The following is a 27,243-nucleotide window of genomic DNA, read 5'->3' as shown; positions in this document are numbered from 1 at the left end:
ACTAAGAGAGAAAAAAACCCCATCCAGTTAAAAGGGTGATTCAAAATGACTTCCTTTTCAAATTAAAATAGGCCCCCCCAAACATAAAAATTTTAAATATAAAAAGTAATTCACAGCATTTTCATGTATAAACCTATCAGTGATGTTAGCTGACAATATATTCTTACAATTGAAAGTAAAATAAACCTAAAATTTAGTTTCTTTGCTTTTCCATATCATAATACAAAAGTATTTATTTTGACAAAGATAAACAAGGAAACTGAGAAGGGAGAAAATCTGGAGCAAAGATAAAACAAAACAGGATTAAATTATTCCTCAATAAAGAGACTAGAAATGTAGGCATCAAGGAGAGAATGAAGATTTCTGCAAAATTCATCAGCATTAACTGGGTCTACAAATATCACAGGATCAGTACCCCAGACGGTCCGCTTGGCCTCCACTCTTCCCCCTGGTAAAACTTTTCCAAGTTTGCTGAGTGATGTCAATGCAAAGTTTTCCCAAACTTCCTGGAAGTTTTACAAGCAATTCACTGGAGATACAAAAAATATCTGGGGCTTTAGCCAACAGCATTCCTCTGTGAATACTGGCTCTCAATTTGCTTTTTATTTTTCTTAATTAGGGTTATGCAATCTTAAAGATTTACAGTTAAGGAGACAAGCAAACTATAAAATTTAAAGAAGAAGTAACAAATATGAAAATGATCATTCCTTTTAACCCTACTGTGGACAGGATTTTTTTATTCTATGTAGAAACAGGCTGTTTTTTTCTACATGAGCATCCTTTCAATTAGCTCTCAGATTAAATCTTAGTGGAGCTTATTAAATGAATGCTTTAATTTGTTGGGTTAGTGGGGGAAAGTGTAATTAACGACATTTAAGCAAAAGGGCATAGGTCCTGAACTGGGAGTGAAAAAGGCAAAAGAAAAAATCATGTCTTATTTCTCCCCAAAATTCAATTTTTTTATCATCAGTGTTTTATTCATTGGTTTTCCTTTTTCGTCTTCGAATTCCATTGTCTGGACATGTCTCAGTGTGAATACTAACTATGAGATCAACTACGCATTTGCTGCACCTCAGACAAAATCTTATTCTGGGTTATTAGTGTCTGATGGTACCAACTTTTCTCACGGGTTTAGCAAGCACAGTCTCTGGGAGAGGCTTTTTTGGGGGAAAGATCGGCCAGGAAAAATGCGTGTCCTTCTTGACAGCCCTTCCAGGTTGGATGTCCCTGAACGTATATGGGGTGGTGTCCCTTTAAGCACAAGGAAAGGGCAGGTCCTGCTGTTATCCTTGACCCTCTGACAAAATAGTCAGGCGCTGTTTGTAAAAGAGCCAAGTAATTAAAAGTATCCCAGGGTTATGGTGAAATAGGGCAAGTAAAACACACTCCTGGATACCAGCTCTCTTTCAGGACCAGCTCTTTTGTATTTTCTCTCTATTTTGTTTTCTTCTTTATTTCAATTTTTCATGGCACAGTTTCCCCTCTCTGACATTGTTCTTCTCTGTCAGTTGGCAAAATGATAAGCTCCATTATTACTGCTTCTCTAGCTGGAGGCCTGGAGCTATTTGCTTCCAATCCTCAAGTCACCCCAAATTCCTGAGCTGTATTTTTTTCCCTCTCAATTTCAGAAGAAATTATTAAATAGAATAGGAAAGGGTATAGGAATAGAGTGATTCAGTTACACAGGGAACTGATGAGACATTTCTCACCATTTCATGTGTTTTCCTTTATGATGATATTTCTAGCAGAAAGGGAGGCTTGAGGTGCTCTCCTTGGCTTCCTCCAGGTTGACCATAGATCCCACTTAACCCAAAACCACCTGGGTATATGCATGTTGTGATGGCCTAATGATTAATCGTTTGTCTCTCCACTCTCAAAAGTGTCCTGAATTAGATGATAGTGGTCGCCCTAGTTCTCTCTCCTGTTGAACTGTTGGGTAACTTCCCCATAAATAGAGAAATTAGTTCTAATTTAGTTTAGAGAGTTCACAAGCCATTCTCTAGTTAGTCACCCTTGCTTCTGTTAGGAAATAACTATTTGTACCATTAGACTTTGAGATCGAAACAATTTGTTCCTGTTCAGATACTCCCCATATCTCTAAATGGTGGTATTTGGGAGCAGTAGAATACATGGGCTTTGTGTCATGTAGTGTGGGTTTGAATCTCTTATGCCACTCAATAACCTTGGGCAACTCATCTAACTTCTCTGAGCCTAAATTTCCTTTTGTGTCATATGTACCTAATAATGATTTCCACTCTGGATTATCATGAAGATTAAATAATAGATGGTTATAGTTGTACAATTATTGTAATCCACATATCCATCCATCCATCCATCCATCATCCATCCATCCATCCATCCATCCACCCATCCAGATGTTTTATCCTTCTATAGATTATTTAAGCACCATGCCTAACACTACAATTCAAAGTGATTTAAAATAATAAGAATGTATTATGTTGCTTAGACAAAGCTCTAAATTTACATAATGCATGGTTAATTTATTTCTTAAGTTGATTTCATCCTAAGGCAGGTTCCTCAGGATTGCAACCTGGCTGTAGCAGTTCCAGGCATCACATTCACTCTCAACAACATCCAGAGACAGAAGAAAGTGCTGCCTCTATCTTGTGTCTCTATCCTATGTCCTTGTGAGGAAATTTTACCCAGAGGCTCCACATCACATTTCCTCTCCCTCCTTCTTGGCCCGAATTATATTGCATGCCAATGTACTTGTCTATTACTGGTAAGGAAAACGGTAACCTCAAGATGAGTTGGCCAAGGGACTTCCCTGGCGGTCCAGTGGTTAAGACTTTGCCTTCCAATGCAGGGGGTGCAGGTTTGATCCCTGGTTGGGGAGCTAAGATCCCACATACCTCACGGCCAAAAAATCAAAATATAAAACAGAAGCAATATTGTAACAAATTCAATAAAGACTTTAAAATTGATCCACATCAAAAAAGAAAAACAACTTAAAAAAAAAAAAAGATGAGTTGGCCAAGACGCCCCTTCCTGGTTGGAGAGAATTGGGAGTCGGATTTAATCAGGGACCTGTGTGCCTGCAGGAGGAAGTGCATGTGCCGGGGATGGATATAGCCTGGGCATCTGGATATCTGAATTCCAGCCAAGGATGTGACATCAGATTTCTTCATGAACTTGCGAAAGTCATTTTCCCACCCAGTCTTCCATTTATCTCTGTGTAAAGTGCGGTGTTGACTTCCTAGTAGTAGAAGTTCTCTTCAGCCATTAACATTGTGCTTGGGCTACTCAAAACCACAGTCCTAAATTCACATGGACACCCTTCCTATTTTATAATCTATTTCAGTTTCCCACACAATTTTTAGATACTGATGAACTGATAAGGGTACTAGAATAAGAGTTAGAAGACCTGGTTTCAAGCCCAGATTCACTGAATAATGCTGTGACTGCAATTCATTAATGAAAACCCTCTTGGTAAGCTGTAAAGAGCTGTACAAATCCAAATGATGGCTAGAGTGCATTTGACAAACTGGCATGATTAAAAAACACACTTTCTTTTTCTACAATTCTGGGTCCCTTTTGGAATTAGTTTGCATAACTAGCGTGGGGATGGTACAGCACTCAGGACTGTACCTTGAACTTGTTTCCACATCTGCTTTTTGCTCCTCCTTGAATGCGGGTGTTAGAGAAACAGAAAAGGGGTGCTTTTGCTTAATTAATCCACTCTTCCCAACATGTTCACTGTTTACAAATGATTTTCATATACCAAGTTTAACCTTAGAACACGAAGATGTTTGCATGACTCATATGAAGTTATCAGATCAACAGTAGTAGTGACATAACCTGCTGTTGCCCAGTACCACACTTTCTTTTTATTGAAATATAGTTGATTTACAATGTTGTGTTGATTACTGCTGTACAGCAAAGTGATTCAGTTATACATGTATATACATTCTTTTTTTTAATATTCTTTTCCATTATGGTTTATCACAGGATATTGAATCTAGTTCTCTGTGCTATACAGTAGGACCTTGCTGTTTATCCATCCTACATATATAATAGTTTACATCTCCTAACCCCAACCTCCCATTCCATCTCTCCCCAAACCCCTCCCCCACCAGTCTGTTCTCCATGTCCGTACCACGCTCTTTCTATCACTCTTTGTCCTTTAACGTCCAGGTGGAGACGTGGCCTTTAGGAAGTGACCACCCAGACTCCACTTTTCCCTGGAAGACGTCCTGTGGCAAGTGTGAGGGTGTGCTTGCTTCTTTCCAGCAACATAAGCGAGAAGGAGGAGGGGCAAGGATTGTAATGCTGTGTAGCGCCACGCGCCTCCCTAGTGGGATTCTGCTGAGTGAGGAGGCCGCATCTCCAGGGCATGCACACTGTGGGGTGGACACCGAGGGGCCAGCGCACTGACTGAGTCGAAGTGCTCTGTGTCTCGGAAGCTCAGCTTCCTCGTGCAAAAAAAGTGTGTGTGTGCGTGCGTGTGTGTGTGTGTGCATGTTAGGGGTTGATAGGGCTTGGGGTGGAATGTGAAAAATAAGTAGATCTCTAGCCTCTTCCCAGAGCTAGCGTTCTAACATTCCAGGTTCTTAAAGAGCCACCCTGCAAAGGGCGAGCAGATTCAGGGAGAACTGCATTGTGAAGAATTACAGTTTCAGGATGTTGTGGACCAAATGACAATTAGAGTGAAGGACGGGTGCTCAGAGAGCTGATAACGGCGACCAGTGGGGCGGCACGTGGCAGTGCTACGGGTGATGGGGCAGCTGCCGAGAGCGGCGCGAGCGGCAGGGAGGCTCCAAGGGGTCCACATGCCCACCGAGGATGCTCCGGATGTCACTGACAGGAGCCACCTTCGGGGCTGTACCTGGGACGGTCACAGAGGACAGCAGGTTGAGTTCATGCCAGGGAACGGACTCGGCATGAACCTTCCCTATCTGTTGTCTTTCTGAAAAGTGCCCAGACTTTTCTTTATGCTTCGTCTTCTTTTCTTCTGATTTTGAATGTCTGAAACCATCTTAATAAAGGATCACATTTTACCTTTTTTTTTTTCTATCCAGGTGGGTGAGGGTCTTGAAAAATAAATTTTGTTAAAAAATTAAACCGTATGTATTTATTCAGGAAGCTCCCTGAGAAGGTCAACAAGTGGCACTGAGTTCTCAGCTGTCACCGTCTCTGTTATCAGCCTAGTCATTTGTTTTTTTATCCTCTTTCCTGTCTTCTGGTCATTTTTCTGCTCATTAGCTACTTGAGCTTAGGGTGAACAAGAAATGAGATGGAATTTTAAACCTGTCAAATTGAAGTCTGGTGAACAGCCTTGTGGAGGTATAATGGGCAGAGAGGAAGGAATGAATTCTATTATCTGGTAGGAATAGTAGTTGCAATAGAAAAATTAGTCTTAACTTACTTTTCTTTCCCTGATGTCGGTAACTGATCGTGGCACAGTCTCCAGTATCACCTAGGGGTGAATCCGACTCTTCAAAATATAGGCTCAAAGAATTATAGATACCAGAGCTCCAAGAGGGCATACCTATCAACCACACCTCTCAATTTATAGATAAGGAAACTATGATCTGAAGATATAAAGAGACTTACTTTTAGGTTTAGAACCATTGCCATTTATGGAAGGCTAGTGAGGACTGAGGTCACAGTCCAAAACCCCAGCGTGACAGCCCTTCCACCATGCTACCTTGAATTGCCAAGGGTCAAAGTGCTTGTGACAAAAAAGACCCAACTGGAGCACATTTATTAAAGACCATTGAAAGCAAATTTGTTGTTAAGCCTTTTGTAAGTTATCATTCCCCTCAGGGTACCAAGGGTATCTTTAATCTCTGTATTTCCAAGGCCAACCATAGCTCTGATATAGAGTAGGTTCTCATTAACTATTTGGTTAATGAAATGAGTATTTTATGTTGTCTTTAGTTAAAGATTTTAAAACTAGGTATCAAGTTTTCATAAATAAGTACCCGTAGAATTAGAAATATTCATATTTTTAGTATCCAAAAGAGTCAAGTTGTTGATTTGATTGTCCTTTCTCATGATGCGATTTTCTTGTCCTGTATGAGGCTATGTCCTTGGTCCTTCCAAGTTATCACGGAAGCAGCAAGACTGCTCAATACACGACAAACATCGTTAATAGAGTTTCCTTTTCATTCTCTTATTTTTTATATCTAATACTGAGAAGGTAATTATTGAGCCAATAACAGCCCATGACCCTCCCAACAAGTTTTTCTTTGGATTATGTCACCGTCGTGATTTTGGTATTTAACTGACATCACAACTCAGTGAAACAGTAACCTGGATTTTTTGACATCATTCTGTACATTGTTACCGTAAGAGCATCTCGGTGAGCTATAAACTGCACAGATTTTAAATCAAAACATAACTGGCTTCAAATGTTTGCTCTGTCACACACTGACTGCGTGGCCTGAAACAGCCTTAGTTTCCTCACCTGGAACAATGGAGCTTAGAACCATCCTTGCCCGAGTCAAGAACAGAGGGTTCTTTTGAGGATTAAATTTAAAAATCACATGAAGTCTTAGAAACATCCCATGAGGCACGCCGCCTGGCACATAGCAAATGCCTAATCAATGTCTGATGGATAAATAAGTGGTGCTCAATAAATGCTATTTCTCTCTTCCTAAAGTTCTTAAAGTGGGAGCCATTTGGCTGTAAGCAGAACGTGCCAGATAAAGTACCATCTTCCTCTTTTTTCTCTCTGCCTCTGCCGAGGTGGAGGAGGGATCTTTCCCCGGTCAGAGAGGTTAGGGGAGAAGACAAATGGGAAAGACATTCTCCGTTTAGCCCTCAGCCTCTTCGCGCTGGGCTGGGTGAAAATGCAGCGCGGCTTCTGGGGGGTTTGCTCTTTTGTTGGACCCTGGAGGGAAGAGATGAGTTTTACATCTGTTGCTGGCTGTGGAACATTCAGCTAAAGAGGTGCCTCTCCGCTGGAAGACGCTCAGGCATCCTGGCTGTCGGTCAAACTGCTCTTCCTCTGGATGCTTGGGTTCGCCCCGGACACTCCCATCTGAGATGTTGGCTATTGCAGCTGTGAGAGTGAAAGCAGCTGACAGAAGAAGCAGAATGCAGAAACTAAAGCCCTCACATCCCCAACGCACCCTAATTGCACGATAAAATATGGAAGGCTGGGCTTAGGAGACGTAGCATGTCACTCCTCGGGGTCTGGCGGGGTCCCTCACCAGCCAGGCAGCACCAGGTCCAGAAGGGCCCAGCCACTGGTCTAGGCTTCAGGGAAAAAACAGGCAACAACAACGCCCTGGTCACTCCCCCAAAGCCTCTGAGGGTTTTTTAATAGGGATCTCTTGGGCTTTGAGTCGAAATGTAGTCACAGTGGTTGACCGTCTAATCTGCCTTTCAGAAAAAGTACCCTGCACATCATGCGGGGAAGACAATGGAAGCCCCCTGAATCCAAATCAAAAGGCTCACATGACAGGGTTTTCAGTGGGTTCCCAGATTTGAGGCATGAGGCTGCGGAGGGGGGGAGGGGGGTGCGGCAGAGAGGTAAGTCGAGGAAGCGGCTCGGCTGCAGCTGACAGCGCCTCCTGTTGTATAAATCGCAGCCCCTGCAGAAGGGATCCTGCTACAGGGAGAAACGGCGATGTGGATTGTTCAGCTGGCAGTCGGGTACTTGGCCTTCTGTGGAACTGCTCCGCTGACGCTGACAGCTCCAGCGTTCCCAGTGTGCAGCAGTGGGATTAGGAATCCTCCTCCCAGCCAAGATTGCTTCCAACAGCTGGACTCAGAGCCCTCCCCGCCTCCCACCTCTGTTCCATTTCTTGCTGGAGACCATCTGAGAGGGGAGTTTAAAATGACTAAATGTCTTTTGGGTAAAGAGCTTTGACTTTTCCAGACTGAACTGCCAAAGACCTTCAGGAAATTAAAGAAAGAAAGAAAAAGTGAGATGCTCTGTCTGGTGAATGGCATTTCTCGAATTTGGTGGCTGTAGGGTGATTAAGCTAGAGCTGCTGGGAATTCTGAAGTGTTACTTATTTGCCTTGGCACAGAGTTAGAATGCTGAGCAGTAGAGTGAAAATGGGGTGACAGGATAAGGGCAATGAGAGGAAGCAAATCCATTGTGAGATCGTTGGGTTCTGAAAATCGGAGAGTTCATTTCCCCAGAGGAGGGAAACAGGAATATTACCTCATTGCAAAACAGTCACTAAAATATAATTGAGTGCTCCACAGATGACAGAAGCTCACAGCTAGCAACGTCTAACTTCATTTTCAGTGAAAGTTAAAAGCAAAATCAATACCCTGATGAAAAGCAATAATACAAATGAGGGAGGGAGGGAGGAAGGAAGAAGGAAGGAAGGAAGGAAGGAAGAGGGAATCCTTACCATGCTCTTCAGATCCTGTTCTTGGAAAAATGCAGCTGGACGGGGACTTGTTAACCAGAGGGTCTTCTTGGAGACACAGCAGAGGATGTGGGATGTTCGTGAGCCGGAAACTTCTGGCCCTCCCTCCCTTCTTTCCAAAGATCCACATGCCTGTCAATCTGTATGAAACTAGAACAATGCAGAAACAGCAATAGTCCATCTCATCCACACACGCACACCGGCACTTCACACCTTTTCAAATGTATGTCAAAAAAAAAAAGGTTAAAAATATTTTAAAGTAAATACGTATTAAGCACATATGAAGTTTAGAGGTAACTTCCCTGGATTTTGTTGTAGGACGTGAGTGGATTGACAAAGTAATTATTCTAGTAATTATTCAAAGTAATTATTCTCTATAATTATAGAGGATCAGCTAATTTGAGGCTATTGTATACATCATTTTCCATGATCCTGCTCTATATTTTTTGACTCAATAGATCATCATTTAAATTCACTGAATGATGAAATACCATTTTACTTATAGGTTTATCCAATTCTGCAATGTGGCCAGCTCAGGGCTGGAGGAAAGGCAGTCCTTATCTTACAAGTGGCTGGAGAAGGAATTATTGTATGTGCAATATATGATGAATGTAGCTTGTGGGAGAGGGTACTAGGGCACTAACTTGGCAGTGGGAAGGGCACCCCATAGGAAGCAGCCTTTGTGCTGTACCTTGGAGGCTGAGGCAGAGTAAGAGTGGAAGGACACAGCTCCAGCAGAGGGACAGAGCTTACAGACAGACACATCAGATCCAAACATCACCGCAGGTGATGGGCAGACATCACTGGGCTTTGTGGAGAATAGCTATGATCAGACTTAACCATCATTTGGCAACGTGCTCCTTGAACTTTAACTTACTTGACGGGGTCTTGTTAAAATGCAGATTGTGATTCATCAGGTCTTGGGTAGGGCCTGCGATTCTGCCTTTCTAAGGAGCACCCAAGAGATTTTGCTCATCTGAGGAGGACACTTAGAGTACAGATAACCCAAAACAGCTCCTGCTAAAATACTTAGAAAATCTGCATAAACTATTAAATTAAAATTAAAAAATTCTTTTAAATGTGTGGCTGAGCCCCCAAGAAAATAAACAAAATCCTCATGGGCCTGAGATAGCGAGCCTGGAAAGTATAAAACAGAGAATAACAAGCCGAGGCAAAAGCAACCACTTCGGCAAGATTTGCTAGTCATTGGGACCTAGGAGACAACCAGAGCAGGAGACAGGGCCTTGGACCCCCTGGGCTGAATTCATATCGTCGCACAAAGCCAGGACCTCTGAAGGGTTAAACATCTGTCAAACTGTGCACTGGAAAAATTCTCCCAGGGACACAAGGGAAAAAGGAAGAAGCTCATCCTATTCTATGTAGTAAGTGGAGTTAAAAAAAAAAAAACTTCTGGGACTTCCCTGGTGGCGCAGTGGTTAAGAATCCACCTGCCAATGCAGGGGACACGGGTTCAAGCCCTGGTCCGGGAAGATCCCACATGCTGCTGAGCAACTAAGCCTGTGCGCCACAACTACTGAGCCTGTGCTCTAGAGCCCGTGAGTCACAACTACTGAGCCCATGTGCCACAACTACTGAAGCCCGTGCGCCTAGAGCTCGTGCTCTGCAACAAGAGAAGCCACTGCAATGAGAAGCCCGCGCACCGCAATGAAGAGTAGCCCCGCTCGCCACAGCTAGAGAAAGCCTGCGTGCAGCAATGAAGACCCAACGCAGCCAAAAATAAATAAATAAATAAATAAATAAATAAATAAATAAATAAATAATTTTTAAAAAAAGCTTTTGCTGAGAGTTTGGGGTTATTGCCTTTGCCTCCTATGGCTGTGGTTTCCAATTTATATACCCCTCACTCTCTTGGAGGCCCAAAGCTGAGAGATAATCAAACATGGTCCTAGGTCAGGGATTGATCTCAGGTGCCCTCTGCCTGCAGCCGCTTGAAGCAGGATTTCGGTTCTGGACCAGAGATTGAGGTCAGGCCACGGCAGTGAGAGTGTTGAATCCTAGCCTCAGACCACCAGGGACCAGTGGCCAGTGACAAGGCCCTGACCCGTCAGCTGTGTAGAAATGAATTTCCACATGGAGGCAGAAAGTAGGGAAGCAAGTAAAGTGTTTATTAGGAGGAAAAAGAGTACATGTGGATAGATACACAGGTGGGCTCAGAGACAGAGTCGTGCCCGCGTGGTAGTTTGAATCACTTATGTGGGGCATTTCTTCCGGGTTTCCTTTGGCCAATCATCTTGCTTTGCCTGGTTCTGAGTCTGTACTTGGTATGTCTCAGGGTCCTCCCATGTGTGTACGCGCATCTCTTAGCCAAGATGGATTCTAGCAAAGAGACCTCTGGGTAGGTTGATAGCAGTTACTACGGGGTGATGCCCCCTCTCTTTTGACCTCTGAGGAGCCTTTCTGCACATGTGTAGTCTGGAAGGTCTCCTTGACCTTGAGAATGAGATATGTGATCTCTATCTTTTATCTGGGTAGGGCTCACCTCTTCTCTCGCTCCTGCTATTTTGGAGTATCTGTCCACAGAGGACAACTCCAGCTGTTCCGCCTGGGGCCCATTTGTCTCCTGCCTCATGATAACCCCTGAAGCCAAGAGTAAGCCTTACTTCCTCAGGTTGGGTTGAATGAGAATTCCACAGACAAAATGCCACTGAAGATGAACTTACAATGGGAAGGGTATGAAAACTACGAATGGGTGATATACCATGAGCAAGAGCCAGAAAACACAGTACACAGCAGGATTGTCTTCCAAGAACTTCAAACAATAGAGCTCTTTGAAGCTACAAAATAAACATGTTTCAAATGATTAAAGATATCAAAGAAAGGATAGGCATATAAGATCAATCGTAAGGATATCTGAAGCGTCTTATCTGCTCTTCCTATAAAGTAAGGCCCAAAAAAGCAGATAAGGAAAGTCATTGCCCCTGGGCAGCCCTGAACATCTCTTGGTACAGAGATGTACCTTATCCCAATTTGTTCTGTCAGCACTTAAGATTTGAGTCCTGGTTGCAAAGTGAAAACAACCTGATGTTTTCCCCCACTGAAGTGAGTTTCACTTAAGTTTCCCGAAAGATGTATTAGATAGGCAATTATTTTTGATTTTTAAGAAGCTAAATATATTAGAAACATTTTGCTTATTGTTGTTTCCTAGGGAATCAAAATAGTTCAGGAAGATTACAACTTCTGGTAAAAAGGTGTTTATCATCTTCATAAAAAAAAAGAAAAAATCGTGGATACATGAATGTTAGCAAAATAAAACTCAGCAGGTCTGATTTGCACGTATATATTTAACCACTCCATGCCATCTTCAATATTTTTTCAGTCCTTCCTTTAGTCATCTTTGTGTCTTTGTTGCCTTTTTCATTTCTAACGTGGTAGAATTTTATGCATACCTCTATGAGGGCATTGACATCTATTGGCAAACTTAGGCCTACAAGCCAAATCCGGGCCACCTCATGTTTTGTATGGCCTATAAGCTAAGGACGTTTTTTTGCACTTTTTAATGGTCAAAACAAATCAAAAGCATTCTATTTCAAGGAACATGAAAATTATACGAAATTCAAATTTCAGCATCCATAAATAAAATTTTATTGGAATACAGTTCATTAATTTCCAGCAGAATTGAGCAGTTTGAACAGAGACTCTGAGCCTGCACTATTTACTAGCTGGCTCTTCACAGGAAAAGTTTGCTGACCTTTGATTGTTTGTTGCCTTTCATCTTCTTTTCTCTCCTTCAAGTGGTTAAAAACAAAAAACTTAGCACTGATTTGCAAAATATTTTGCTTTCTTTACTGTACACAAAAACTGGTATGCAGAATGTGGTGTACTGGCATGCTGGCAGCAGAGCTTGAAAAGGGCAAGATAGTAAAGCTGGTTAATATTTAGCATATTAAAGAGAGATGGTGTCTAAGCCTATGGGACCCTCATGTTATGCTATTTTACAAAACATTCTATCCATCTCCCTTAAAAATATGAAGTTGGTGCTATTTGGTTACCTGATTTAAAATACAGCGTGTAATCGAAAGAACTGATACTATATATTTTTGAAAATATTCCTTAATTCACATTTCCTATTCATTCAAACTGGGCATTCCTCCTAACAATGAGTATGAATTAATTATGCTTTGCTATATTGGTTTTACATGGTTTTCTGCCTTCTTCTCTAAATATAGGCAAATCATTTTTATTCATTAGTGTTCTGAAGAAAGAAATTTTAAAAATTAATTACACCAAAAGTTACTATGAGGTTTCAATTTATATAATCCGTAATTAACTATGTATGGATTATTCCCTGTGTGCTGGAGGAAAAAAAAAAAAAAACACTGAGAAGACAGAAGACAGGGTTTCAGTCCTTGAGAATTAAAACCTTTGTTAATGACAGGAAAAAATTACATTAAAGACACAAAGGTGAAACAAACTATCAGAGAAAACACAAAAAGGATGCCAGTTGTCTGAGTTGACCAGAGTAGTAGAAAATTCCAAGTTTGTAGACCCTCCTCCTTGTTTATACAATATGGTCACCATGGAAAAGATTTTACAAGTTGCTTGACTTAGATAAAAATTTAAATTAGCGTCAGCTTTAGAAATATTGATTAGGTATCTCACAGAAATGTAATTTAATTATGGTGGGCTTCATAGCCAAGCATTTGCTGTCAAAAGACATGACTGACTCACCCCATTTGTGTCAAGAGAAGCGTTGTTTCCATAGGTGAGCATTCCACGTTTCAACACAGGTTTGGTTGGTGTATGTTAGGAGTATCAACATTTTTGAGTAATTTTCAATCGGAAAGAAGCTTTCTAAATTCTCATACTTCTCAGGGAGCTACTCAGTTATTAATAAACACTCACTCCAAGGTTTGCATCAAGCACAGAAACAACCATACTTTTTTATAAATAACTTTATCTAAATATTAGAACAACACAATCTGCTTTCTGATATTTTAAAAGTTACTCATGCTTTCAGTTCATTTAAGCTAGAAAACCTAGAGGTATAAATCTTTTATCTCTAATCCCCCAAGATACTCAACCCCAATAAAATAATAACTTTGGACTTCTGTTTCCTGAGGCTTTTTACAGATTTGCACTGGCAGTCACCTCTGTTGAGTTCATTCCTTGGGCACTATTTTATTTTATGGAACACAATCATAGCCCTGTTTGTTCTGTACCAGAGATTTGACAGTCTGTGGACTATGTCTGCTATTTATTTGTAACACAGTAAGATATATTGTAAGCCTCTGGGTGAAAGTTATTAGGTTAGTGCCAGAGCTTATGTGTTTGCCTGTGCTGGGAATAAGATAGGAAAAAAACTCGGCTTTGAATGCTTTTGCTTAGTATTTCTGTTTTGTCTACGAATGAATCAGATTTGTATTATGCAATGTTTCAAGGGGAGAACCCTTTATTTTCCCACAGAGTTTAGAGTGCTAATCTTGCCACTCAAATGTGCTTTCACTCTTGAGGGAGCATCTATTGGATTGAGTCTACAAGTCAGGATGGGCAAAAGATTCTATTGATTTTGAATGACCACCCAAGTGGAGTAATTTACATCTCTGGTTATTTGCTGTGTGGTGGAATGAAGAAACCTCTTGACAAGACAGTGGCATAAATTCTGGTGAGGAATTAGCCATCTCGATGGAAGGCGCTTGTTCCACATAATGTAATTATATAGTCTAGAAGGGGTTCTGCCTCAATAAGACTTGTAAGGCTACCCCGCATTTTTATGTGAATTATCATGTCATACCATCTTGATTTCTTTTTGTCTTTCCTTTTCTTTTTAAGTCTATAACTTCAATATTCATTTTATCTTTTTATTTTCATTTTTCTTATCCCCTTTTTTTCCTACATTTATATTTTCCTCTTGCCTTTGTTTGGATTTATCCTTTTTTTTTGTTTTTTTAATTTTTAAATTTTTAAAAAAATTTTTGGCCGTGCTGCAAGGCTTGTGGGATCTTAGTTCCCCGACCAGGGATTGAACCTGCACCCTCAGCACTGAAAGTGTGGAGTCCTAACCACTGGACCGCCAGGGAATTCCCTAACATTTTTTTCTGATTCTATTTTTCCAATATTATTTGTAAGATATCATTTCTTTTAAATTCTTTTGATCATTGCCATTGAAACTGTAAGATGCATACTTTAAAATGTGTAAAATCAATCAGAATCTTTACTCTCCCTTGAACAATAAAAGGACCTTAAGATATGTTACTTCCAGCCACCATCCCCTTTCTACTTTAATCCAATAATGTTATTCAGACTTAAACTCTATGGAGATCTTTTTTTAAACCTAACCAACTAAATATTATTATAATTGAGTTGTATAGTCAGCATTTGTTTATTCTTACCCACATTTTAAATAATTTAATTTATTCACAATTCCTTCTAGAATCCAAGGGTTTCCTTTTGGGGTCATTTTTCTTCTTCGTGATTATCCCTTACATATTCTCTTAGTGAGGGGATGCAGGTGATTTTTGGAGTTTTCAAAGGGTCCCCAGTAAGTTGCACACTTTTCCCCTGCTGTGTTCTGACAGTTGAGAAAGACATATTGGGTAAATATAAAGAACACAATATTTCCTTGACTGAAAGAGATGCTGTGTAACTAACGGTGGGCAAAGGTGATATTCTTGGTGGAGTTGAACAGAAGATAGCCTTCTGTGGGCAACCTGCTCCCAAGTAGTAAGAGGTATTAACTCCGTAAAGCTGTTTCTTTTGAATTTCCCTGAATTTTCTTTATTAAAGGGACAGAAGGAGGTCTAGAGTTAAACTAATTTAGATCCCTTTGGAGGGCGCTATCATGAGTGAGTGATGTATCACAAGTGAGCAAATAGTGTTTCCCATTAATAATAATAAACTCTCAATTTTAGTTTACTTTAATCTCCTTTTAGTTTTGAATGATTGTGTTTTGAGAATGCAGCTCTAGATTGATAGTTATTTTTTCTTAGTATGTGGAAGATATTTTCCACTCTCTTTCATCTTTTATTACTGCTGTCGAAAGTAGGTTATTAATTTTTTTTTAGTTCATTGTAAGTAAACTGTGTTTTTCCTCTGGATCCTTTTAAATTTTTCCTTTTGTCTTTCATGGTTTGTACTTAGACTAAAATATTCTGAATGTGTACTTCCTATTTATCCTGCTTTTAATATTTTGAACATTTTAATGGAGAACACCTGTCTTTCTTAAATTCTGGATAGGTTTCAGCCATTATCCATTCAAATATTGTTTATTCCTCATTCATCACCACACAAAGCTCCATTTTTCTTTAATGTTCCTTCATGTTTTCTACCCCCTTTTCCATTTTATGTTACTTTTTTTTTTTTATGCCAAATCCGATGGCCTCTTTTTTTATTTTTATTTTTTATTTATTTATTTATTTTTGGCTGTGTTGGGTCTTCGTTTCTGTGCGAGGGCTTTCTCTAGTTGCGGCGAGCGGGGGCCACTCTTCATCGCAGTACGCGGTCCTCTCACTGTCGCGGCCTCTCTTGTTGCGGAGCACAGGCTCCAGACGTGCAGGCTCAGTAATCGTGGCTCACGGGCCTAGTTGCTCTGCGGCATGTGGGATCTTCCCAGACCAGGGCTCGAACCCGTGTCCCCTGCATTGGCAGGCAGACTCTCAACCACTGCGCCACCAGGGAATCCCCTATGTTACATTCGATGCAGTTTTTCTGGTTTTTAACTTCTTATTCATTAAGCCTCTCTTCAACTGTATCTAATCAGCTAATTAATGATTTTATTGGGTTTTAAATTTCACTGTGTGTGTATGTATATATATATATATATATATATATATATATATATATATATATATATAATGCATATATATGTGATGGATATATGTATATACACATATACATATATATATAATTTCTAGGCATTTTATTTGTTTTGATGTTTCTAGTATTTTTGATATTTTGATAGCCTTTTTCCATGAATCTTCAGTTTGAGCAGGACCCAGTGGGGATATCTCATCTCTCTTCCACCTAACGTTGGCTAGATGAACCCAACTAAGGCAGTAGTATCTACTTTTTTTCTGGCTGTAGATTTTTCTTCACATAGATGTCTCCATAGAGCCACTTGACTTCCTCAGATCATTATGTCTGAGTTCCAAGAAAGAGTATGCCAAGACATAGAAAAGTGGAAGCTCCCAGTTGCCTCAAGCCTGACCCAGAAACTGGCACACCATCACCTCCACTGGTACTGCATTGGTCAAGCAAATCCGAGCCCAACTTCTAGGAGAGGACTTTGACCCCACTTCTCAATGAGAGGAAAGTCAAAGAACTTTGGGACACGTTTCACACTTCCACAGGTGCGCTGACATCACATGATGTATTAGTATCACATGACATGATATTATTCATTTTAGACTTTGAAAAATCAGAGAAATACAGAATAAAGAAATATCTTTTTAGAATTTAAAAATGGACAATTAGAATTGCTAAAAAGAGCACTGTTTGTCTGGCATAATGGCCCTGGAGGTTCACTTTGGGCTATGTATATAAAGATTGATGTACATAATTCTACGTAGCTTCATCTTTGCCAGAGTGCCCCTCCCCCTTTTGTCTTCATGTGATACAGTCCACTGTTCTTAAACATAACAAGTGTTTATACATTTCTCATAAAAATATACTACTTTCATTTTATCAAGAACATGACAGCATCCCTAGGAACTCAGTGAATGTTTCTGATTCATTGGAGAAACAGCACAGACAGTACAATATGACCTTTCAAGAAGGAGATCCATTGTTGAATGAATGGAAAATAGCAATAAATCCAATTTGACAGTAGAGATCATTTTTTTGTCATGAAATACTTAAAATTTTTTCTGGAGACTTGCCACTAGAACTGTTTGATATTTAAGAGTACTATTAAAAAGTTTAGAGCTACAATTTCTCCCAGGCATCCATTTTAAGGTCTTACGAATGAATGGTTTTATGTCCAGATAATATTTTCTAATTCCATTCTAGCCTGTCTTCTTTTACAATAGAGTCTCTTGAGTTGGGAGTTTGAGTGCTAAATTTCATCTTGGGCTTCATGTTTTTACTAGATTTAAAGATGGCTTTGCAGTTGTCCTGCTGACAGGGCTTCAGAGACACAATTATAAAAAGGCAGTCGGTTGGTTACACGATCAGGGAAAGCAAAACAGGGCTTTGGTGCAACTTAAAGCTGAGCATCCTGAAAAGAGCTTTCTAGAAATGACTCATAAATAATCTCCAACAGGGCTCCAGTCAAATGATGACAAAAATCTTTTAAGTCCCAAATATGTGCAAATGAATCCCAATTTGGCTTTGAATTATGTTTTTCCTTTTATTTGATTCATTTTGAAAGTCAGCATAGTGTCATCATTGTTTCTTTCAGAAGTAGCAAATACATCTAAACTTGGACATATGGAATTATTGTGCTTCTGGTGGATGAATTAATCCCCCCAAAGCTTGAAAACTTAAAAGCCAAACTTCTGGCATATTTTCAGCTAGACTCTGAGGCATCAGGCTAAGTGGATCTTAATTCCAGTGCATGGATATAAATCTAATAGAGAGGCTATTTATGCATATTATAAATTATTGGTGAACAGTGTATGAAATGCAGTCTGAATTATCCATTGAAAATCCACATCCAGGTATTCAGGATGAAGTACTATGAGTTGTTATGTATTCACTGCCTAAGCGTTCTTTTTCCATGGGAAAAGAAACACATTTTCCATATGTGGATCTAACCAGGTAGAAAATTATTTTGCAGACACACTGACAGATGAGGAAGGTTCCCCCACGCACAATGACGCCTCTGTTCAAGCATTGCTGTGAGTTGTATTTAGCCTTTTTCACTCTAGTCCTCTTCCCTAATTCTTTGCTAATCTAATACGTCAAACTGATCATGTTCAAGATAAGACTAGTCTCCCCCATTTCTCAACCTCTCTCTCAGGTTAGAACTCTCAGAGATGGGCTTTGAGTCCTCTTCCTTTCTCTCCTCTCACCTATGCAGCCCCATGCTCTTGACTTTGCCTCCTAAGTGTTTTTTTTTTTTATAAATTTATTTATTTATTTATTTATTTTTGGCTGTGTTGGGTCTTCGTTTCTGTGCGAGGGCTTTCTCCAGTTGTGGCGAGTGGGGACCACTCTTCATCGCGGTGCACGGGCCTCTCACTGTCGTGGCCTCTCCCGTTGAGGAGCACAGGCTCCAGACGCGCAGGCTCAGTAGTTGTGGCTCACGGGCTTAGTTGCTCCGCGTCATGTGGGATCTTCCCAGACCAGGGCTCGAACCCGTGTCCCCTGCATTGGCAGGCAGATTCTCAACCACTGCGCCACCAGGGAAGCCCTCCTAAGTGTTTTAAAGTCGGTCATTCAGTATCGATTTCTTCTGTGACTGACGGAGTACAGCCTGTTCTCATCTTGCGCTGGGACCAATGCAATAGGCTTCTTGTATGTCTCCTGGCTTCCAGATTCTCCTTAGTTTTTTAGTATATCCTTGCCACTGGGGTTAGGCTGTTAGCTTTTAAAAATACAAATCTAATTGTGTCACATGTTCATTTATAAAGGTTCTGGAATTTCCTATTGCATACTACAGAATTAAATCCAAGCTGCATGGGCTAGCTCTGCATTCCCATCGTATTTCCTGCCACCTTCATCCACACACATCCAAGGCAGATTCTCTGCAGTTGTGGTTTGGTTCATGTTTTCCTCTGCTTGCATTCTATCTCAATTCTTCCCTGACATTGTCCTATTCATCTTTCAAACTCAAACTTCAATATCACCTCTTTTCAAAGTCTCTTTTGAGTCAAAACAAAGCCATTCCTTTATCTTTTTTTTTCTTTTAATACTCTCAGTATTATATTTTCATATGTGATGAATATTTACCTAGCAGTACTGAGCACTTCTCACTTAATGACCACAGTGTCTTAGTCTGTTTGGGCTGCTGTAACAAAATACCGTTGAACTCAGCGGCTTAAATAACAGCAATTTATTTCTTACAGTTCTGGAGACTGAGAAGTCTGGAGTGAAGATGGGTTTATTCTGAGAAGTTTTCTCTTGGCTTGTCGGTGGCCACGACTGCACAGTGTGCTTAAATGACCTCTCCTCTGTGTTCTCAGAGAGAGCGCAAGATTTCTCATGTCTCTTCTTATAAGGGCACTAATCCCACTAGGAGGGCTCCACCTTCATGACTTAATTACCCCAGTTACCTCCCAAATGCTCCATCACCAAATACCATCACATGGGGGATTAAGACATCAACATACAAATGTGGAGGGGACACAGATATTCAGTCCCTGACACACAGCAACCTTATTCTACAGATGAGGGAACTGAGGCTCAAGGAGTTTATGCGTGTCACACATGCAGCAAGTTGCAATTCTGAATCCGGAACCTACTGTCTAACTATTTTGATAAATTAGCTCTGTAACTCCCTTGGTTCACCTTGTCTTCTTCTGCTCATCTTCATATCCTGATGCCTAGCACATAGGTGATAATTGCCTTAGGCCAGGTCCCTGGGTAAAAAGAGTCTTAGAGACATGTGTGCAGAGGTTTATTGGGGAGGGCATCGTGATCAATACATGTAAGGGAAAGAAGGAGGCAGGGCTGGACAAAGCGAGGAATTGAATTGTGAAATATTTGCAGCACAAGCCTCAGCTCATCTCCCAGGGAGCTCTGGAGCTAAGATGGCTCTTAAGATTCATCTCATCTGGAAGGCAAGTGAGCTGGACATTTATATCCCTGCTTTGACCAGTTTTGGGGTGTGAGCTGTCACCAGGGTGTAAACTTGTGCAAGGTTATTTCCCTTTGAGAGTGGGCCATCCACAGCCAACACTTTCAGCACGTGAGGGAGAGAATTCCTCAGTCCTGCAAGGGCCCTGGTGTTCCCTGCAGCACCCACAATAGTTATTTTTGCTATGTGTCTCCTTTTATACTCTCCAGTGGATCGATCAAGTTCTCTTTCCTATTTTATTTCCCCCTACTTGTTGGGATGTTTTACATTCAATATTTTTATTAGATACGCTTACATTTTTTAAAAATGCATGCTTGACTTATTTGCGTTTGAAGTTAATCACTATCTCTTTCTAACTCCCAACTGACACCCGAGGCCTCAGAACACTTGAGTCCAATCACCTCCTATTGTCTTATGTGATATTGTCCAGCACTTTCCTTCCACTGTGGTTCTCTACATTCGCTACATGGCCATCGTGTTGCTGTTGTATTGGGCAGATTCCCTAAGATGTTTACCATTCATCAGTTCTTGTATCTCACTCCCTTTTCTGGGTTCAGTTTTCATCTTCTCGATACATCTCCTTTAGCTGTTCTTTCAGTGAGGATCCATTAAACATACCTTGTCTTAGTCTTCACTAGTCTGAACTTCTTTGGTTTGCCCCACCCTTGTTGATGAGTCATCATTTGGCAGATTGTAGAATTCTAGGATGGTAGTTATTTACTTTCAGCCCCAAGAACATATCATTCCAACTCTCCTGCCTTTGACGTCTTCAGCAGAGATCAATTTCTCAAGAGGGATTCAGTGAGAGCTATCAGCCCCAACATCCAAGTAGCTGGTGGGGAATGAATGCCCTGGTTCTCTGGGGGTGGCTCCTGGTGGCATACCATACCATTCACTAGAGTAAGTCATCTATTACAGGGAAAAAAAGTAGGGAAGGAAGAAGATATGGAGGAAACTCCCATTTAATTGTTTCATATTAAAGTTAGAGCTTGAGTGATTCTGCAAAGGCCCTTCTGCCAGGAGTCTTAAAGTCAGTGGCCAATATACTAATTTTTAAAACTCTTTCATTTTCTGGAAAGTGTAATAGCATCTTCCCCCTTATCTCAAATGCTTCAGCCAGCCCATGAAGCAACATAAGAGCTAGTTATTTTTCCTCTGATTTAGCAGAGGGTAAATTTTATTTTCATATGAACTCAAAGGGAAGGGCTTGTGATAATATTTGTAACCCCATTCAACTGAAATAGGGTTAGACTTTAAGAAAACAAGTTCCTCCTTATTAAAGCCTGGATAACCTCAGCAAATTCAGCATATTTAATTATTCCATTCAGTCCAGGAAATTTCCTTGGAAGAAACTCTGAGACTGGTATCTCATTATTTTGGTGAAACAGAATGGGAGGAAATGCTTCCTTGAGTAGACAGTGTGGTGATGGCCGCAATGAAGGAACATGACCAAAGTTTGTCATATTTTCTCTTATTCAGGTTTTGTGGGTGCCGTCCACATATTCTGTGATCACTAACCATGAATATTTATTGAGTGTTACAGTATGTAGAGTCTATCTTATAATTTATACCCTACTGCTTCCAGAAAGGCTTTGAGACAATTTATATAAACACAAGATTTTTAAAAATTTGAATGAAGTTGAGTCAATTAGTGTGAAAGTTAATATACACATATACCCACATCACGGCTTGACAGAGTTAATAAACTTGGACGCCATCATTGCTCTAGGCTTCCTGACGACTGATGAGAAGTGAAAGTCAAACAGGTACCATATTACTTTTATGCTTTAGATAATGACATGAAGCTATTTTTCTAGTAGAGAAGTTTGTACAAAAATCTTCTGTGCATCTCCATTTCCCAAATATCATCTCAAAATTTAAAAAAAAAGAAGTTTAATGCTGTACATTATCTAAGGTGCTATGCTAGAAATAGAAATTTATATAATATTTTTGCCCATAGAATAGGAACTTAAAATTTGATTTGGCAGGGAGGTAAAAAAAAAAAAAAATAAGAAAAGGATAGATGGGAACTTTCACATCAAAATGGCAAATTGATAACAACAATTAATTTCCTTTCTCATGACTTTCCTTTAAAAACCTCATGAAGGTGTTAAAATGCAAAATTACAAAAGCACTGCAAACTTTGAGTAAATATTGAGTAAATATGTATCTTCACTGACAATTCTTCTAGTTCTATAACCCAAGATAGAGCAGAAGGTGAAAAGGGAAAGTCTTTTTAATCCATTGTAACTATATACATCTCACTTTATAAATGTGTTGCCTACATCAAGAAAACCTGATTGCTACTCATGTTTTTTCTTTGGTCTTTCTCAAAGCTATCCATTCTTCTTTAACCACACTCACTTGTCCTTCAGTTATGTATTGATCTCACTTCACTTTGGTCTTTGGAAAGATGCCCTTATTACTTCTTCTACCACATCTTTCAGACAGCTGCAGAATGACCATTTCAGAAGTCTCAGGTCAACCTTCAGATGAAGTTGAAACTCAGCATGGCAACCAAAACTCTGTATATTATGTGCCTGCTTTTCTAATCTCATCACCTAGGATTACTCTTTTGTAACTTACGTGATAATATAAATTTTCATGAAAATGTGCATGTTTCTGGGTCATTGCATATGCTGCTTTCTCTACTTGGATGTCCTTCTCTCTTGTCTACATGACTATCTTCTACTTGCTCTTCAAAGTGCATTAAAATGTCCCTCCCATGAAGCCTTTGTGACACCCCCTCCCCCATCTAAATCAGTGCTCTGGGCACTGCATGACAATAACTCTCTAAACAGACCTCTAACAGTTGCCATTCTCGTGGTTCACAAGTATGCCCATCAGACCATCACCTTCTGGTGTTTTGAAACTGTTCTCTACTCCATAAGAATTTGCTAAATCCATGGAGAAAAATAAAAGAGTAAATTCATACTAGTATTTTGGCTCTAATGAATGAGTGCTGGAAGAAGGGGTCAAATTGGCCCAAACAAAATTTAGGACTGGTTCTAGATTTGATTATTCCAAGCATTCCACAATTACCTTCATTATAAGTAGCTGAGAATAAATCTATTCTCTAACGAATAACCTTTCCATCATTTCATGGATCTCCTTTAGGTTCTCTTCTTAGATATATTAACTGTTGTATCAACTTCAGCAAGTCAGTAAAATTTCCTCCTTGTTCGTCATGATATGAAAGGGCCATGTGAGAGATTTCTTCTGTAGGTCTTTTTTCCCTCCAGCTCAGTCAGTTTCTGTAACATTACCATATCAGGTTGTGCTCTTTCATAAAAGAATTTCAAGAGACTGCTTTTTAAATTTCCCCCTCACCCTGAGCGTGCCTTAGCATAGGTTTAGTTTGATGAAACCTCGTATATCTATGAGGATTTGTTCACCTACATTCCAGGAAGGCATTATTCAGGCTCTGGAGGAATCCAGGCTGCTTTCACAATGCCTTCCTTGTTGCCGTGAGGTGCGGCTGGCAGCAAACACATGGCAGCGTGGTTCATATCTACAGGGGCTAAGTCTCTTCTTAGTGCTTTGGAATAACTTAAGGCTAAATAATATTTGGTTTTCAATGGTTGCCATAGAAACACACTGAGATTAGGTGATTTACATCATGATTTCTGACAGCTGACCCAAAGCAGACTAAATAATTAAAAATCCATTTTTTTATCAGTGAAAATATCTTAGAGTAGAAAGGTAATAATTCAAGTATAGCAAGAGTTAATGCAGATGGGATGGATCATACCTTCCCTAACACACTTCTGACTTCTGTTCTGGCCTATATCATGCTGGCCTCCCAAGACGAGAGGGTTTTTCTTTCTTTCATTCTCCCCACCCCCTTTTTTTTTTAACTTCTGTTCTCTGTCATGTGAGCTTGGTGAGGACATTTTTATTTTGAATTAACCAGGCTCTTAGGATGTGAGATGAAATATTATTCTCTCATCAGGCTGCCGCCATCATACAACTTTGTGTTTTTACCCAAAGAAATAACCTCAGTAAGACCATTTTTATAAGTGCCTGTGTCTAAATATATACTCCAGTTAATCTAGAAGATTCTTTAAGAGAAAAAATTCAAATACAGATTTATTTTATTTCGTCATCTCAAAGCAATCTAGAGAATAAAACAATAAATTGCGCATATGGCTATTGAAAAATCTAGGTTTGCAAATTAAATACACAGAATAACATTGCAGATTGGATGTTGAGTCATCACAGGTCGTGCTTTTTCTACTTTGGAATAAGTGTTTTCTGAAAAAAAAAAATTGGAGCAGTGATGAGACATGTGGGGAAGGAAAAGGGAATGGGCATTTGTTGTGCATCTGTTACTTGCCAACCGCTGCTATAAGCTCAAATTTAATGTTCATAAGACCTATATAACAGGTCATTTTTAGGCACATAATATAACAGAGGCACCAAATAAAAAGTGGAAGTCTACTTCTCTGACCTTCTAATATTTTTCACTAAATATTATCACAGTTAACAATTTTGTGTGTATCATTAGGGAAAAGAATATGTTTTGTATAAACCTGTGTACCTAATGTACTTTTTATATTCTCAAATAAAATCACATTATTCACCTCACAGTGCACCTTGATTTTTCAACTATTAAATCATCAATCTTAGGGATTATTTAATATCAGCATACATATGTCATTCTTTTTAACACAATGTAGAATTTTATTTTATAATATATTTTATTCAGCAATTTCCATCCTGATGTACACTTAGGTTATTCCATATTTTTCCTACTCTAAATTACACTATAATAAACATTCTTGTTCATATATCTTGAAATTTTCTAAGTATATATAGAACCAAATCCTCAAAATGCAATCGATGGGTCAAAAGATATCTGCGTTCAAAATTGTGTTGGATTCTGTCAACTTGCTTTTCAAAGTTGGTATAACAATTTTATGCCTCCCAATACCATTCCACATATGTTAACTCTAATTCTATACCCATTTTATTGATGCAACTCCAGAAGATTTTTGAAGATCAAGGATCTAAACAACCTGATAAGAACCCTGCTCAGCATGACTGAAAACCTCTGGACATATCAAAAAGATACCTCAATAGTGTTTAGATCAGTAAGATTTAAAAAAAAAGGGGGGGGCATAATTAGACAATAGTTTCAATATGCTGGATAAACTAATGAAATCATGTTAGTTTGTAAATTCCATATTAGATTTTAAAAATTTCTTGAGAAGAATAAAACTTTAAAGCCAGTTGAGTGCTAATGGAGACATTTTCCTCCCAGGAGAATAGAGAAGAAATTGCATGGAGAAATCATGAAGAATAATAGACCCCAAAAATGTATTGTTTTACTTGCATTTGATTTAAACCAGGGCATTATGCCTAGGAACCTAGAAATTACAAGAAACTAGAAGAGGATTGTAATTCTCCAGAAGTTTATAGTTAAACATTCAAGAGTCAAGAAATAGTTTCAGAAAACACTGGAAGAGACCCTCTTAATCAGTGTGACCGTCAAATAAATAGCACCATAAATGAATGGCTGGCAGTTTAGATATGAGAGTTGCCTTAGACAAGGGAAAGCTTTACAGAGAAGATAAGATTGAATAGGGGCCTGAAGAGACTCTAGGCTCTGAAGAGGCCAGGCCGGCAGGGACAGTACTCCTGGGATAAAGCAAATCCAGTGACTTAATCTGACTATTTCACAACAGCATTATTTAATAGGTTAGATCCTTCAAACTGAGTTGCTTCGAGAAACTCATGTTTCTGTTCTTAGTTTTTTTGATTCTGCCTGAGGCCAAATGCAGAGGGGGTTGGTTTGTTTAGTCTCTTTTTTTTGGTGCAAATACAATTTTGTGGACCAGCTTTATAGATGAAAACCGGCAGAATTTAATAAAAACTTCAACTGTCTTTTTATCACAATATATTGCATTGTATTATGCTATGTTATGGCGTACATTTTATGTTCCATGACTTCTTTTTTGTCACAGGACCTTGTGACTTTTATCAGCAATGTTAGAAAAACAATGCCGTATGTACTTGGCTGATGAGAGCATAAGGTCAGCCTGAAATAAAGATAGCAATCAAAAACTCTTAAAAGGTCTTCATTTATCCAAGTTACCCTTCATAGTACACCAAATTTTTGTCCCTAGACTCTCTTTTGTATTAGAGTGAGGTCTAATTATGGCCCATTGCCTGTTTTTGTAAAGCCTACAATTTAAGAATGTTATTCAAATGGTTGGAGAGAAATTAAAAGACTAATATTTTGTGACACACGAACATTGTATAAAATACAAACTTCAATGTCGATAAAGTTTTTGAAACTTACTTGTCACAACAGCAGAGTTGAAGAGCTGTAATAGGATTTGTATGACCCACAAAATATAAAATATTTGCTATCTGGCAATGTACAGAAAAAGTTTGCTGACCTCCAGGTCGGAGGATGGATTTTGGGAACTCACAGTAAAAGTGCTGCCCGAATGGGTAGCAAGACAGGGGAACAAGGACCACATGAGACCCATGTGAGCAGCTTCCTGATTTTATACAGGAGAAGAGGTGCCTGTGATAAGCAACAGGGGGTCTCCCCCTGCCTCCCATCAGCCCTGCTATCTTCAGCACAGCTCATCAAGTAGGTTCAAAGTCAAAGGTATTGGAACCAATTTCCAATCAGCTCAAAATTCCCATGCTCTCATCTGCTGTTTCGGGGCCCTGCTCAAAACCTCATCTGGTCAAAATCTTCCAGCTTTCTAGATTCCTTCTGGGAACTTCCTTGACTGCTGTCCCTACTTGGAAAAGTTCCTCTCCTCCAAGTTTCTTTGCCCTGAATATGCTGAGAAAAGTTAAAACATGAAAACCCTAGACCAGAGGTTCTCACAGCCTGGTCCAGTGGGCCCTTGGGCGTCTCTGCAAACCTTTCAAGAGGTTCATAAGATCGTGATATTTGCATGAAAATACAAAGATGTTATGTGCTTTCCCACTGTGCATCTTTTGATACAAAAGCAAAGGTGGGCAGAACTGCAGGTGCCTGACTCAGCACAGCAGCACCAGACTGTATTAGCAGTCTCTATTCCTTACCACTGTGCACTCTCAGTAGGAAAAAAAATTCAGTTTCTCTTAACAATTTCCTGGGTGAAGTAGTAAAAAGTATTGCTTTTATTAACTCTCAATCCTTGAGTCCATGTCTCACTCTTCTGTGTGATAAAATGGGAGGTCCACACA

The sequence above is a fragment of the Balaenoptera acutorostrata genome, chromosome 3 (assembly GCF_949987535.1).
Source record: "Balaenoptera acutorostrata chromosome 3, mBalAcu1.1, whole genome shotgun sequence".
Taxonomy (NCBI): Eukaryota; Metazoa; Chordata; class Mammalia; order Artiodactyla; family Balaenopteridae; genus Balaenoptera; species Balaenoptera acutorostrata.
The sequence above is the reverse complement of the archived record's forward strand: the minus strand, read 5'-3'. Positions refer to the sequence as shown.